The 17,150-nt window shown below is 38.3% G+C and overlaps 2 long non-coding RNA genes across 2 annotated transcripts in view; one reads left to right on the forward strand and one right to left on the reverse strand.

Annotated features, from left to right (window-relative positions):
- LOC137093173 (uncharacterized) overlaps positions 1-17,150 on the forward strand; it is a 44,398-nt gene that overhangs the window by 24,651 nt on the left and 2,597 nt on the right. The window contains exons 2-4 of the long non-coding RNA XR_010908404.1: positions 13,531-13,605; positions 13,773-14,609; positions 14,705-14,831. This is a non-coding gene — a long non-coding RNA (uncharacterized lncRNA). The remainder of the gene's footprint in view (positions 1-13,530; positions 13,606-13,772; positions 14,610-14,704; positions 14,832-17,150) is intronic.
- Positions 5,205-6,093, reverse strand: LOC137093174 (uncharacterized). The gene is made up of 3 exons (XR_010908405.1): positions 5,830-6,093; positions 5,516-5,708; positions 5,205-5,388 (listed from the first exon to the last, which is right to left on the reverse strand). It is a non-coding gene; the product is annotated as an uncharacterized lncRNA (long non-coding RNA).

Here is a 17,150-nt window from a genome sequence, read left to right on the forward strand (position 1 = left end):
GAACTGCCTGAACACGTTTCTTCAGCTTTTCACATTACAAAAATTTCATAGGCTCCTGGGGCATATGGCGGTCATGGCGGCAGTAACACTGCTCGGCCTGCTTCATATGAGACTGCTTCAGCATTGGCTTCTCGGCCGAGTCCCGAGATGGGTGTGGCAACGCGGCACTCACTGGGTGAGGATCACCCGGCCTGCCGCCATACCTTCAGCACGTGGTCGGACCCTTCGTTCCTGTGGGCCAGAGTGCCAAAGGTGTCCAGGCATGCTGTGGTCTTCACAGATGCTTCGACCATGGGCTGGGGTGCCACGTACAACGGGCATGCAGTGTCAGATTCAGAACCAACAGGGCCTGCTCCTCATCCTCCCTTCCCTTGCACAGTGTCTGTGCAAGGGCAGGGAGCATGAGGAGCAGGCCCTGTTGGTTGCCCTGTATTGGCCCCACCGGACCTGGTAACTAGAATTCATGCTCCTCACGACAGCCCCTCCTTGACCGATTCTAACTCGGAAAGATCTTCTAACTCAGAGATGGGGAACACTCTGGCAACCGCGTCCAGACCTCTGGAAACTCCATGTCTGGTCCCTGGACGGGACGCGGAGGTTCTAGGTGTCTTACCCCAAGAGGTAGTTAACACCATCTCTTGGTTAGAGCACCGTCTACAAGACAGGCCTATACTTTGAAGTGGAACCTGTTCGTCGATTGGTGTTCTTCCCAGAGAAGATCCCCGAAGGTGTTCGATCACGTCTGTGCTTTCCTTCCTATAGCAGGGGTTGGAGCGTAGGCTGTCGCCCTCCTCCCTCGGTTACATTGCTGTTATATCCACTGTCACGCATGTAGATAAGTCCGTTGGGAAGCACGACCTGGTTGTCAGGTTCCTTAGAGGGGCGAGACTGTTAAATCCTCCTCGACCTCCCTCCATACTCTCTTGGGATCTTGCTGGTGCTATGAGCACTTCAGATTGTCCTATTTGAGCTATATTAAGATTCTGTCCATAAAGACTTTGCTGTTGGCTGCATTGGCCTCCATCAAGAGGGTAGGGGACCTGCAGGCACTTCGGTCGACGAATCTAGCCAGGAGTTCAGGCCGGATGACGCCCACGTGGTACTGTCAATTTAATAATCCCCTTCAGGGATCAGGTGGTGAACCTGCAAGCGCTGCCCCTGGAGGAGGCAGACCCAGCCCTAGCTTTTGCTCTGTCCCGTCCGCTCTGTGGACCTACGTGGACAGACCTCAAAGCTTCACAACCTCAGATCAGCTCTTTGTCTGTCACAGAGGCCAGTAGAAGGGAAGGGCTGTCTCCAAGCAGAGGATGGCCCACTGGATAGTGGATGCCATCATCTTGGCTTACCAAACACAAGGTGTCCGCTCAGGGTGCGAGCAACCTCTACTACAAGTGTTGCATCCTCCTGGGTGCTTGCACGTGGCACCTCGCTGTCAGACATCTGTAGAGCTGTAGACTGGGCGACACAACACGTTCGCTTGGTTCTATAGCCTACGTGTGGAGCCGGTCTCCTCCTGTGTTCTCACCTCAAACGGGTAGAAGCACTGAGAGGCCCCGGTTCCTGTCGGCTTGATGCGCCTCGGCGCTTACATTTTTCAGAGATGAAACTCGAGTGTCCGGCATCAGGCCTCTTGCCGCTGAGTCCTTTGAGAACCGGTATTTGGCTTGGGCCATGTGAGCGACCCTGCGGGGATCCCACATATTGTCCATGGTTGCTCCTCCCAGAAGCCTGTGTCTTTCCCTTGGGAGAGCCCTCCCTTATTAGGGATGGAGGCTCCTCACAGCGGCGGGCTAAGGCTCAGCTCTGTCTCCACATAACTCCTCTCGTTATGATGTGGTTTTGCAGCATCAACATTTGCAACATCTTGGTTACGTATGTAACCCTCGTTCCCTGAAGGAGGGAACGGAGATGCCATGTCCCGTCGCCATGTCCTCTGTACCCTGTTGGGGTGCCAATTCACCTACTCGGCTCCTCAGCAAAAGACTAATTTGATGCAAGCACCTGTGCCTCATTTATATCCTCGCTGCATGGCATGAGCAGCTGGTGCAATTATTGCATGCCAATGTGCATAGGCTCGTTTAGTTACACTCGAAGTAGTTTGGGGGGAACAAGGGTTACATATGTAACCGAGACTTTTGGGAAAGTAAGTCTGACCAGTTAGAAAAGATATAAGCGAGTCAGTCTAGTCTGAAGGTCTGAGCTGAGTGAAGTATTATAGTTCTCATAATATTAATAATAAATAATATTTAAATAGGACTATATGCTGGAGCTCTCAAGCAAACTTAATAAAGACAACTCAGAGAAACATTATTTAATATCTGTTTTATAATAAAAATAATACGATTTTAAAGGTATGTCGTGTTCTTCAACCAACATGATTTTAATTAATCCCAAACTCTGCTAATTTTGTCAGTATCAATTAATGTATGTTTACTGATACTTCTCACTTTTCTGTCTCTTTCTTTTCACGTGAACAGAATAGACACATGCTTACATTCACAAATATTAACTGTATTTCTATTCAATTTTCAGAATTATTGACATGTCATACACGCCTACCTGCCTTTTGATGTAAATAAAAGACGAGAGTGGCAAATATCACGGACATTATCATGTACAGCTCAGCCTGTTATTTATTTTTCCATTTCCCTTTTATTCAAAGAGACGGGACTATTTGCACTGTATTTATCAATAGCTGCGTTTCCATTACAGATTTTCGAAAAACTTTTGCGATATTTCTTAAATGTCGATAAAAAACTGTTGCGAAATGACAGCGTTTCCATAGCTGCAGTTATGCGACTAAAACATATTACTTTCCTCTCGCGATAGGTCAGTCCAAAACGATGGCACTTGGTAGGTTTGTATATCCCATCCATCACACTAGCCGTTATTTTTATTGGAAGGAGACATATGTTATCCAAGCATTAATGGCAAGGAAAGCCCCTTAGGTTACTTAAGCGGCACGGATATGAGGTGTGTGTGTGTGTGTGTGTGTGTGTGTGTCAGATCTTCTTCAAGGTCTTCATGATAATGTAGCATTTCTGTGTTTAGAATCTAGTATTACTGTAATCCTATATTGTCTTTTATGAGTTTAATAAAGAACTCCATCTAGTCTTCTCTCCAATCCGAACCATCATCTGTAAAGAATGATCGCCTTTTAAGCGCGGCAGGTTGACGCATATAGAGTAGAGCGAAATGTTTGAATTTGCATGTTAACTCAAATGTTTTATTTTTATTTTTACCACTTTCGTTATTTTGGCTAGATATTTCGTTTGATTGGCATTTGAACTGAATTTAGAAATGCTTTGGAAAAGAAAAAATTGGCATTTAATAAACGAAATAATTTTTTTGAAATGGAGACCGCGTTTGGAGTGAGTGCATGCAAAATAATTAGTTCCCTGAGTCCATAAATAAAAATAGACAGTTTATAGTTTATAATTATGTCTTGAACTCATCTGTAGAGCTAAAAATGACAAGAGTATTGTAAATTGTTTCATCTCTCTTAAAGGAAGAAGGAAAAAATGAGACCGTCAGCGCTTTTATCTGCCGTGGGTTAAAGAAAACATAGCCTAACTACGAAACTAAATAGGCTGCGTTTAGGCCTAAACATTAGCCTGTAATATTATTATTTTATTTTATATGTTGGTTATGAAAAGTGAGCAGCATGAGTAAGAATCGCAATATGTTTGAGATATGGGGAGTCACATGATTTTGATCACTTCGAGTTTTATTTTCTAGAAAGTCTTTCTTAAAAAATATATTTAGTTTTGTATAAATTGTATTTTTATTTTGATCGATGTTTCATCAATTAATTGCCTGTTTATTAGATAAGAAGCAAACTAAGATCGTCTGGAATGGATTGACGTGCGTAACTGGCCTGTTTCCTCTGCCTTTGAGTAAGGCTGAAACTATTATAGGTTAGCTCTTTCTGCTTTAATACATTTCTTGAATATATGTCTTAATTACAGTATATATAGCCTGTAGTCCTTATTAGGAGAAAATATATGTCCTTTAACTACATTTTCTTGTTATTACGACACAATTGAGTGGAAAATAGAATATATAGGCCCTATGTTGCAGCAATGCTTCACCGCAACAGGTGACATGTAAATGCGAAAAAAACGTTTCCATTGCAGTTTTGCGAAAATGTCCTTTTTCGAATCGCCTGAAAAACCACCTCATGAGAGCGTAAAAACTTTTTTGCGATATATGGGAGTTTTTGCGAAATTGCCGCGTTTCCATTGGGCGTATTTTCAATTCGCAATTTCAATTTGCGCAATTTGAAGGGTAATGGAAACGCGCTTAATGAGAAACAGGCTATCATACTCGAATAATAGCCTACATGGCTCACATTAATGGGGTCGCTTGCAAATCGCAACAGCACAAACTACGTGACCAGCCACATATTTCTGCTTTAAATATTGTGTGTAGTTAGCAGTGTGTGTTGTTTTCAGACATTTTTTTATTAAATTGCATTTGTTAGTCCCGCACTCGTATTCTTCCTGACAGAATGAAAAGCTTGCGCTGAAGGCGGAGCTGTTTGACCAATCAGATGAAAGAGGCGTTTCAGCACCGCCCACGTGTGGAAACGAAATATAGAACCCATAAACCGATTTGTAAAACACAAATGAAATATGAAAAATTGAGCCAAAATCAAATTTTTAGTTTTTAAACTGGATTTATGTGTTCCGGTTATTCCATTCCAAACAGGAAATGAAATGATCAGATGATAAACGGACCGATATTCTAGGTACTACTCAGAAGCCCAGAGTTTTTTGATCTTAAAGAGCGAGATGGATTGTAGAAATATTATGTTATGATTTGTTGAATTATATATATATATAAATATATATATATATATATATATATATATATATATATATATATATATACCTTTTTTATATTAAATTGTAAAATTATTATTCATGTGATCAATCATGATTAATTAAATGTGCAATTGCGAGAAAAACAGTCAGAATTGATTGTTATAAAATTGCAATAGCAAGAAAAAAAAACAGAATTGCTTGTTATTATACATTTGCAATTGCGAGAATAAAAGCCAGAATTCCGAGAAAGAGGTTACTCTAGATTTGAGAAACTGAGCATTATCCTTCCCATACAATCACACTAGCTATGAATAACAGATATTACGGACCTTCAAGCAAATGATCGATGTATAGTACTGGCATCTGTACTGTGCAGAACTCTTCGGTTGTTCCGGAGAAGACGAGCTGGACTGGCTCTGGGAACAGTTGGTGGTCGCGGAGGCGGAGAAGACAGGTGTAGATGTGCACCAAACCTCACAGGTGTCACAGTCAGAAGAGACAGTGGTACATGCCTCTGGACACATGATATGCCTGTCAGATGTAGGCCATGGGTTGAATTCACCTGTTGAAGGATAAAAATGGTAAATGATTTAATTTCTGACATGTTTTCCAACATGTAATCTTTTTATATCTTTACCAAAAACCTAGTCTAGACTTATATTATTCGATTTATTCAAATTCTTACTGACCTGATGGTATAAATTGGCCATCCGTGAGATGCACCATCTGCGTGTCTCGTCCCTGGAAGCTTGCTTGGCATCCCAGATTTTTCTCACAGTCTTCTGAAAATGGTCGAATTTACAGAGCTGAGAATGAACTTTTTTGAATTCCCATCCATCTTTTAAATCTCTGGTCACCTTGAAATTTTCATTGAGTTTCTTCCTGTATAACAGACAATGCAATCAGAAATAAAATTAGTTTTTGTTATGGCACATTGTAAAGATGATTTGTCAAAACACAAATTATAATCAAAATGTTAGTCATTGCTATTCTTTTTTCTTACCCTAACTGCTTTAATTTGACGTGTCTGATGTATCTCTGGAAAAGACATCCAAGTCGCAGATCAACACTCTGAAGGGCTTGACTAATGTTTCCTTTGCACTGGTTGTACGTTTCTGAGGAGATCTTGTCGTTTTCAAAAGATTGATCCAGAAGTTTGAGGTTGTATTCTTGAGCTTTGATGTCAATTACAAGCGTCTGATCGTGAAGCAGTTGATCATCATCCTCTTTACTGTTGCCTGAGACTGCTGAAACATATTTGTTTTTCTTTGGCTTGTCAGGTGTCTGAAGTGATGGCTTCTGAATTTGGGGCCGTTTCATAATTGAGGAAAGATGGGAGGGTGCAGGAGATGGACTCTGAAGATCTTCCACTGGCACCATATCAAGTTTCCTCCCCTTTACAGACAGTGGGATCTGAGGGAGTTCAAAAGATTTGACAGGAGAAGGATGATGGATGTTACGAGTAGATGGACTCGGGCGGTCTTTCTGAGCCACCTCTTCAAATGATGTCCCTGCTCTCAACATTGAGTCTACATAAGTTTTTGACTCTTCTTCAGGGATCTGAGTGAGCTCAAAAGATTTAACTTGGCTAGGACGATGGATGTTACGAGTAGATGGACTCGGGAGGTCTTTCTGAGCCACCTCTTCAAATGATGTCCCTGCTCTCAACATTGAGTCTACATAAACTTTTGCCTGCTCTTTAGGGATCTGAGGGAGCGCAAAAGATTTGACAGGGGAAGGACGATGGATGTTATAGGTAGATGGACTCTGGAGGTCTTTCTGAGCCACCTCTTCAAATGATGTCCCTGTTCTCAACAGGGAGTCTAAATAACCTTTTGTCTCCTCTTCAGTGATCTGAGGAAGCTCAAAAGATTTGACAGGGGAAGGACGATGGATGTTATGGGTAGATGGACTCTGGAGGTCTTCCTGAGCCACCTCTTGAAATGATGTCCCTGCTCTCAACAAATGAGCTTTTGTCTCCTCTTCAGGGATCTGCTCAAAACATTTGACTTGGGAAGAAGGATGGTGGCTGCCAAGAGAAACCTCATCTTCAGCCATCTTGTTAAATGATGTGACCTTTCTCATTTCTTCCTTTGACTCCCTGCAAACTTTTGCAAGAGAGTCAGCATATTGACTCTGGAGGTCTTTTGGAGTCTTCTCTAACCCTTTAATTTTTGCCTTTTGTACACGGGACTCCTTGACCTGAGGGAGAGTGAGTCGCTTGCTCACAGCATCAGTTTTTGGTTTTGGCACCTGCTGATGAAGTGAAATGTTGGATTTTCTGTTCACCTCTTCCGCCACCTTTTTCTGTTTCCGTGGATGCGCCCTGACACCCTGCGCCTCTTTGCAATGATCCTGAAAAGCCTGGCTGAGGTTTCCAATGGTCTCAGTTGTTATTTTTAATGCCCAGCTCGTGGCTGGACTGCAGGTGTCAGATCTGGCAATGTTATTCAACACACCAATTAAGTTTGATGAATACTCTGATAAAGCGTTTGGATTTGCCTTCATTTCTGGTACGGTGGGACAGCACTTCAGAGATAAGATGTCTTGAACCAAACTGGGATTCAGATCCTCTTTCCTTGATTTCCCTGAAAACAAACACATTTTACACTGTAAGCTACTCTGATACAAAATTTTAGTTAATCCCAAATCACAATGTAACCAAAGTGATTAAAATATGCTTTTTATGAATGGTGGTGTGTGCATTAACTTACCTTGTGACTTCACACGCTCTTGCATTTTCTGAAAGTTGTTCTGCAAGCGGCCCACGTTGTGGTGCACATGAGCCTGGAAATCTTCGAAACTCTTCTGCAAGCCCTCCAGCTGCTCCATGGTGACCCTCGATTTTTCCACATTCTCCATTTCATATTCAAGTGATTTATCTGTAAAGGAGTAAAATAAATTAATAGTAAACTGATTATGCTCAATAAAAATAAATAAATAAATAAAACAAAATATCAATGTATGGGTCAGGGTGCCATGATTTAATCCCTTCAGGATTCAGCAATCGCATATTTAACACAAACTCAGATGCTGCAGATTTCCCGCAGATTTTGTAGCTACGGGTGTCATCACAGCGCACATTCAGACAAAGAAAAGCCCACTTCAAAGTGTGTGTTGAACTTGAATCGATTGTTTAATTTTTGTAATTTAGGAATAAGATCATGTGGGTGTTTGAATCGGGATCGCAATCTTTTAACAATTAATCGTGCAGCTCTATAGAGCATTTAAGCAAATTAAGCATTTAAACTCTATAAAGTAAATGCTTTATTAAACTCTAAAAATGCTCTTAAATGTTTTATTAAACTCCATAAAGCATTTAAGCATATTAAGACCTATGAACATTTTAAAAACGTAATGTGAAATGCATGACGAAGATGTGTCTATATATCACAACAAAAAACTTGAATTGTTCTGTTTATACCATAGACTGTATTAAACAATGGACAGTGTCCTTGATGTCACCAGTAGGTTTCTGAAGAGCAGTTTTGAACAGGTTAGCTGGCTGTCACCACCATGGCAGCGCATCACCACACGTCACTCCCGGATAACCGAAAATAGGCAATCCACCTGTCACTCAAGTGACCACGCCCTTAATTATTCATGAGTTATTGCAATTCAAAAAAACAGCATGAAGAGCAAACTTAGCAATATAGACCAAAACCACTTTTTGTAAAAAAATAAATAAATAATAATAATAATAATGTTGTAAAGTTTTTTTTACAACAAAGGCATTTTAACATGAGGGGTCTATGGGATTGACTCTCTTTTGGAGCCCGTCTCTACTGGCCAGTCAATAAATTGCAGTTCAAGTCAATTCCTTGTTGGATTCAAGAGAGAGAGTCAAGGTTGCAGTTTGGTTATGTTAACTCCAACACTCCCGCCATAACTAGATTTAAAATTAATCATAAGGACTTGTTACTCTGAGATGACCATAAACAATTAAATGACTGTACTCCCTTGAAGTGATCATCACACGTTCCCTTCGCTTTCTACTTGCGTTTCATTACTGGTATTTATGAGTAACAACAGAACAGATATCTTTACGACATTACTTGTAATGTTATTTAAAGTACATTATGATAAATACTTGGCTTATGTATACATGCAACATTTCAGCCATAAATAAAATTATAAATGTTAGAAATATTGTCTTCATTACCTGCCTAGCGATGTATGTTTATGCTAAAATATAATAAAATACTTTCTATTTTTAAAAAAACATATATTCTGTGTCGTTATCGGTTGTAATGACGTGTAGTGAGTTGGCTCACATGATATAAGTTTCGCGCTTCAGAACTTCCTGGGTTTTGAGGTGAAATGTGGAACTTTGAGTGCAGTGGAAGGATTCCCTTAAAATGGCCAACTCCCTGATCAGTGGCCTGACTTCTAAACTAGGGAGCTGATTGACACACACCCTTTGCCCATCTGCCTGTATAACCCGGAGGCTGCATTTTTATGAGTTCTAGGACCCTAGCAATGATTTAGCCTAGTTGTTTAATTGATTCAGTTTAATTGATATATTGTTCTAACCAACCACTATCCCTAAACCTACCCATTGGTAACCCGGTTGAAATATTTAAACTAATTAAAATATTTAATTTAAAATGGACATGGCTGCTGTTATGTAAAAAAATTAAAAATAACTGTGTAAAAAGTTTGAATCAGGAATACTCTGTTGGAGTACAGTTGGCTATGGTGCTGCCACAAAAAAAAAAAAAAAAACTAGTACTTGAAATGCAATCTGCAGCAGTGAAACACCCAAAAGTGCGTCCTTAAAATAGCATCCGATATTGCAGGTGTAACGCCCATTTCCCACATACTCCGTCTACTATGCGTATGTGGCTTGTGTTGCAGTACGTTGGCCTATGCAGGAGTTTTTGTTGTGCTGTTGTACTTTCACATATGCCACGTTTGAGGTGCATAGATAACTGATGCGTATGGAAGCCCGCTTCCGCCACTATATAAAAAAATAAAATAAAATGTAAAGTCACAATTCTGAGATATAAATTTGCAATTGTGTGATATACAATTTTTTTTATTTAGTGGCGGAAACGGGCTTCCACAGATCCGCGGTTGTATAGCATTCATTCATTACTTTTATTTCAAATGTAAAAATTGCTAGGCTTCTGAACATGGCTTATCATTGCAATTCACTTGTACACACTTTCATAGATGACACGTTTAAAAGCACATAGGCCTAAAGTTTTATTCAATTCCTTTATACCAATTCCTTTATATTTATATAGCCTTTAGATTTATATATTACGTTGCTCACGCAACACAAGTGGCATAACATTTAAACAAACGTTATAGTCAATGTTAAAATCACAAACATTACAATAGACCAAAAAATCTTGTCTTTTATTTTGTTTTTTTATTTGTATTTTATATATATATATATATATATATATATATATATATATATATATATATATATATATATATATATATATATATATATATATATATATTATATGCTACTCCTTCGTGGACACTTTTGGGCATGAGGGTCTGACGTGTGACCTCAAACATTTTTTTAAATGTTATATCAATATCTTCAATGATATAAAAACTATCCATTTATGCAGTTTTTTTTGTTGTTGATTTTTTTAGTTTATTTACCACTAAAAGTAGCATATATATATATATATTAGTCATTTAATTTTAGTAAAACAAAACAATTCCAGTATGTTCAGAGAGCCAAAACCTAAAAATGTGATGACTTTGTTGACAACTGGTGACCTATGTTGGTATAAAATTAATAATTTTCAGTAGCCACTAGATGGCAATAATAGTGCCCACTTTAAGCATACCTGCATGAAGGCTGAACTCTATAAACCAATGTTTTAATGAATTTAACCTCTTATGTTAAAATTGTAAATGAAAAAAAAAAACGAAAAAACATCTTTGTTGTTTTAGACTATACAAACATACCAAAACACACTTAGCCCTCAAAAGACATAACATTTGGTCCTCTGGACACTTTTGGGCACAGGGTCTGATGTGTGATCTATTTTTTTTAACTATAAATCAATGTTTAATAATATAAAAACTATCAATACATGCAGGTTTTTTACCACTGAAAGTACCATATTTTATGTAAAAGATATTTAATTTATTTATATTTAATATTAATTTAACTTCAGTAAAAAACAAAAAACAATTCCAATATTTTTAGAGAGCAAAAACCTAAAAATGTGTTGACTTTGGTGACATCTGGTGGACTTATGTTGGTACAAAATTTAAATAACTAAAAAATATCAGTAGCCACTAGATGGGATTAATAGTACCCAATGGATGCATAGCTGCAAAAAGCTGAACTCTATAAACCTGTTTTAACAAATTTAACCTCTTAAGTTTTACATTAAAAAGTTAAAATTGTAAAAAAATAAAAATAAAAAAACAATAAAGAAAAACATCTTTGTTGTTTTAGACTATACAAAAATGCCAAAACATGCTTAGACAAATCTGACTGTGCAATAAGTGTGTGTGTGTGTGTGTGTGTGTGTGTGTGTGTGTGTGTGTGTGTGTGTGTGTGTGTGTGTGTGTGTGTGTGTGTGTGTGTGTGTGTGTGTGTGTGTGTGTGTGTGTGTGTGTGTGCGTGTGTGTGTGTGCGTGCGAGTGTTTGCCACATTCAGAATGTTGTACAGACTCACCCCTTCATTTATGTGTATAAATGATCATCATTGTGTTGGATTATTATATTTAAAAAAAAAAAACAACAACTCTGAAATCTATTTAAATTAATTCCTATGGGGTGCCGCCCAATTAAGGAGTTTTTTTTCAATTGTTTTTTCCCCCCAACCAGTTAACATTTTAAAATCGAGTCAATGTATTTGTATTTGTGTGTGTGTGTGTGTGTGTGTGTGTGTGTGTGTGTTTGTGTGTGTGTGTGTGTGTGTGTGTGTGTGTGTGTTCAGGTGGCAAATTTAGAAAAAGTAACCAAGCCATGTACTGCTCAGATTAAGGGAAGTATTTTTAAAAATAAATACAAAAAAGTGTTGGCCCCCATTTGTCCCGAAGGTCCGTTGAGGGTTAAGCAAAAGACAATGGATAAATGAATAAATAATAAGAGATTACTTACGGATATCCTTGAATCGCTCCATCATTGATTGAGACTCCTCTCGGCGCTCTTGGGATCTGGACTGAAGCTCCGCGAGTTGGTCGAGCAGAAATTCACGCTTCATGATCCATTGCATCCTAGAGGAGAAATTATCCTCTTCGAATGATCCCGGAGGAGTCATTTGTGCGCTACTGCGGCCAATCCTCTCGGATGAAGATGATGCTGTGCTCTTATCAGGAGACATCTCTGATCGTTTATGAGAACTATTCAGATCTATCAAAGCACTAATAAGATTTCCGTGTGCACAGTTCTGAGAGTGAGCTGTTCGATAGTGTCACACTGATTTGCTGATCTTTTAAGAGAACTACGATCCAACCGAATTGTGGTACTCGTTCAGACAGATAATCACTCACTGTACTTGTTAGCTGATATTTTCTCACAGTAAACCCCTGACTTGAATGCGTTAACTCCTGACAAGCGATAACTGGATAAAAAATCAACTCGGTAAGCTCTTAAAGCGGTCCACTGTGACGCCACAATAGAGCATTCCATTTCGTCAGAGACAGTTGCCCTGGCAATTCCAGATAATCCTCAACCAGTCTGCGGTTTCTGCATTAAGGCAGATCTGTACTTTATATACCAAACTACTTCCTTTTTTCTCTTTTTTACAGTCTATGGTTAAGGCATTTGCATAGTGAGTCCGATATTTGCACATGCGTTTTTTCGTATTCGTGATCCAAACAATTTGTTTGTTATTCCAATTAAAAGATTCAGAGTATTGTTTACATGAGACATTATCTAAGCCGATCTGGGTTTTTTGTGCTGACTTTCAGTCGGAATAATTTTGTTACATGCACACACAGAAACGTCGAAGCTGTCCTCTCCAGCAGCTGGAATGTGTTCACGATTGCCATAGCAACTCTTAACGTCCACCATACGGTTTTATAAAAGCTATTTATTTGTTGTAAAGTGTGGATAGCCACCTCAGAAAAAACAAATTCTTCTGTCAGGTGCAGTTGAAGTAAAAAGTACCTGGAACAAACGCTGTCGAGATGGGTGTATCCATGCCATGTGTAGTATTATTATTCCAACATTATCTTCATAACTTCTTACGAAATAAGTGTACCCCTCGGAAAAATTAACTTTCTCTCTTGTCAACCTCCTGTTTGAAGCTCGGCGCACGATCTTCAGTTGTGGAAGCGCGCGCTGTATATTACGTCACATAAGGACACTCAAAAGTAATCGGGTCAGGTTGGAATTTTTTTTTTTTTTTGGAATCGGTTCATGAAAAGGTTTATCCTACCAAACCGATTACAATTTCATTCGGTTTGGACATTTTTTTGATTGAGGTGTTTATAGGGATATTCATTTTCATTCACATTTTCATTTGGATAGGACATTTAAACTGATTAAAGTGCTCTATGTAAACGCACCTTGCGTGCACGAGCCACAAAACAAAAGAGAACGTAAACCCCGCCTACTTTGATTTGATAGGCCATCCCAATCATTTAACATTGAAAAGCGCCAGTAGAGAGCAATTAGACCTGAGGCAAACCAGAAACCAGACTAAACAATTAACTTCTCAAACCTGTCATCCTAACATGCAGTTTATGTTTATGTCTATGGCGAGTCATGCAGGTACTGTTCTGCGGTGACCCGAACCGGACTAAAAGAGCACAATATGCTATGTCGTGAAACTCAAAAAAGCTGGAGGTGAGATGGGTTTTATTACTCTATGGCATGTTTATAATTTATAGTAGGGAACAATATATTAGAAATTCCTTTGTCAGCCAGTGTGTGATATCTTTGGTTAAACTCACCTAGTTACTCTGTTCCATAAACTAGGGTAACACGTTATAACGTTATTTGTTTTAATACAGGTGGAGTGTTACACATCGGACCCATGGCGTGGTGTAACGTTATACATGCATCACCTTTATGCTGGCAGGAGTCTGATCGGGACCATGGGCATGTCCTGCTGAGTTTCAAACACCCTCCTACTGACTGTGTACACCGTGTGTGACATTGCAGGACGTGTTGCCAGACATGTCAATAATCACACACAGCAACGATTGTTCCATCCACATGATGGGAGGGTGCGTGAGCCAGCCAACAGAGGCAAGCATATCATTGACATCTGTTGGGAAGTTGAGGGTACATCAACTATATCAAGATGAAAACAACACTCTAAAAATGCTGGGTTAAAAACAACCCAAATTGGGTTAAAATGGACTAACCCAGAAATTGGGTTGTTGGAATGGGTCAATTCACTGGGTTCAAACAACCCAATTTTTGGGTTTGTCCATTTTTAACCCTGTTTGGGTTGTTTTTAACCCACGATTTTTTAGAGTGAAGACTCCACCCAGAACCCTCAACAGTGGACATATTTTCATAACCACCCCCAAACTGCACAGACCACTTCTCCTTTTATGATAGGTTCCACCAAAAGAACCAAAGAAGACCAGAGGAGAAATTGTGGAGTCTGAAAGTGATTCCTGAACTGGCTTCTCTAATCAACACTGCAGAAGCTGAACAAGTAAATAGAGAGCATTCCTCAAGCCGGTGTTCATTGTGCCAGATGAAAGATACCCACTAAAGTTACATGTTTTCAATACGCCTGTACTTCCATCTACATTATGCCAGAAAAAAACTCAGCATTTTTGAAAGAAATACAGAAACGAACAGATTACAACATACAAACTGATGTGGCTAAAAAGGTAAATGTGAAGTAATGTTTGCTGTTACATGTCTTTTTTTTGATAGCTGATCTGTAATATTTACTGTGGAGTAATGTGTTCATAAATAATTGCAGAAACACGCATGCGGCCAACAGAAGAACAGGGCAGAGATCCACGTGGCCCAGCAGAAGTGGACACAGTATGCCTGAGGAGGGGAAGAAGTTTTCTGTGGCAATGTTCCCCATTAAGCAGACACACAAGGTAACGACATAGGAATGTTCACACCACTGACAACCACAACCCGAACAAAAGTAGCAAATAAAATTAACAGCATGTAATGGGGTAATAGTAATTAATTGTACTTTTTCAACATTTGGAGAAAATCTCCAAACTGAGGAAAGGAGATGATGTGATTTGCTAAGCCGTTTTGTTTCTGCCGGACCTGAAATCTGTTCTCCACCCACATCTGTTGAGGGACACAAGCAAGCATAAAATACTCTAAAGCATTATAAAAGTAGTCATATCCATAAATTTGTATGTATATACAGTACAGGCCAAAAGTTTGGACACATTACTATTTGTAATGTTTTTGAAAGAAGTTTATTCTGCTCATCAAGCCTGCATTTATTTGAACAAAATACAGAAATTTGTTTTAATATTGATATATTATTACAATTTAAAATATCTGGTTTTCAATTTATTATAATTTAAATTATCATTTATTTCTGTGATGCAAAGCTGAATTTTCAGGATCGTTACTCTTCTGATTTATTATGAGTGTTGGAAACAGTTCTGCTGCCTAATATATTTGATGAGTAAAAGGTTTAAAAGAACTGCATTTTTTCAAAATAAAAACATATTTTCAAATAATATAAATCTCCTTTACTATCAATTTTTTATCAATTCAACATATCCTTGCTGAATAAAATTATTGATTTATTTCAAAAAAAGAAAGAAAAAAAAATTACTGACATGTAGTGTATATTGTTGTTACAAAAGAATTCTATTTTTAAAATATTTGCTTCTTTTTTTTCTGCTTTCTATTCATCAAAGTATTATAAAAAAGTATCACAGGTTAAAAAATATATAAAGCAGCAGAACTGTTTCCAACTTTGAAAATGAATCTTCATATTAGAATGATTTCTGAAGGATCGTGTGACACTGAAGACTGGAGGAATGATCCTGAAAATTCAGCTTTGCATCACAGAAATAAATGATAATTTTTAAAGTATAATAAATAGAAAACCAATTATTTTAAATTGTAATAATATAACACAATATAAAAAAAGCTGTATTTTTGATCTAATAATTGCAGGCCTGATGAGCAGAAGAAACTTCTTTCAAAAACATTACAAATAGAAACGTGTCCAAACTTTTAGCCTGTACTGTATGTGGCATCACCCCACATATAACAATAAAAAAAACTATTTAACCCCTAATTTAACTGTCACCTAGTGAAAATGCACTAACTTAAAATCGCTGTAATTCAAGAATGCTTTGGAATATAGACCTAAGTTCATAAACTTAGTATAAGTAAATATTTTTTATTTTATATAAAATATATATTCTTATTTCTATGAGATTTTGTTTAGGCGCTGTACCAAAAAAAAAATCCATTGATTTTTATTTTTTAATGCATTTCCTTGTAACAGATTACAAAATTTCGATCTAAATATCTCTTCTATCGCAAAACAGTCACCAAATATGGTACCGTGAGACTCAGACCTTTCCAACTATGTGTTTTGTCAAGAGTAGAAAAGATTTTGATAATAAAATATAAATATACATTTTGTAATATGAAACATGACACCGCCCACTAGGGGAGGGGCCCAAGAAAATTACAATTTGCTTTATTTCAGAATGCTTCAGAGGTCCAAAAAATACTTTTGCCAAGGATTGCTGGAGCTAAACAAGAGACGGGATGCCACGTCATTGTTTGGGTCAAAAAAAAAATTCCCTTCGAGCTTGAGGCTGCTTTAAACTGGACCACTACAGGTCCTTCTCAAAAAATTAGCATATGTGATAAAAGTTCATTATTTTCCAAAATGTAATGAAAAAAAATTAACTTTCATATATTTTAGAGTCATTGCACACCACCTGAAATATTTCAGGTGTTTTATTGTTTTAATACTGATGATTTTGGCATACAGCTCATGAAGCTTACTATCTCAAAAAATGTGCATATTTCGTCCGACCAATAAAAGAAAAGTGTTTTTAATACAAATAAAGTCAACCTTCAAATAATTACGTTCAATTATGCACACAATACTTGGTCGGGAATCCTTTTGCAGAAATGACTGCTTCAATGCGGCGTGGCATGGAGGCGATCAGCCTGTGGCACTGCTGAGGTGTTATGGAGGCCCAGGATGCTTCGATAGCGGCCTTAAGCTCATCCAGAGTGTTGGGTCTTGCATCTCTCAACTTTCTCTTCACAATATCCCACAGATTCTCTATGGGGTTCAGGTCAGGAGAGTTGGCAGGCCAATTGAGCACAGTAATACCATGGTCAGTAAACCATTTACCAGTGGTTTTGGCACTGTGAGCAGGTGCCAGGTCGGGCTGAAAAATGAAATCTTTATC

This window comes from Pseudorasbora parva, chromosome 11 (assembly GCF_024679245.1).
Source record: "Pseudorasbora parva isolate DD20220531a chromosome 11, ASM2467924v1, whole genome shotgun sequence".
NCBI classification, from domain to species: Eukaryota; Metazoa; Chordata; class Actinopteri; order Cypriniformes; family Gobionidae; genus Pseudorasbora; species Pseudorasbora parva.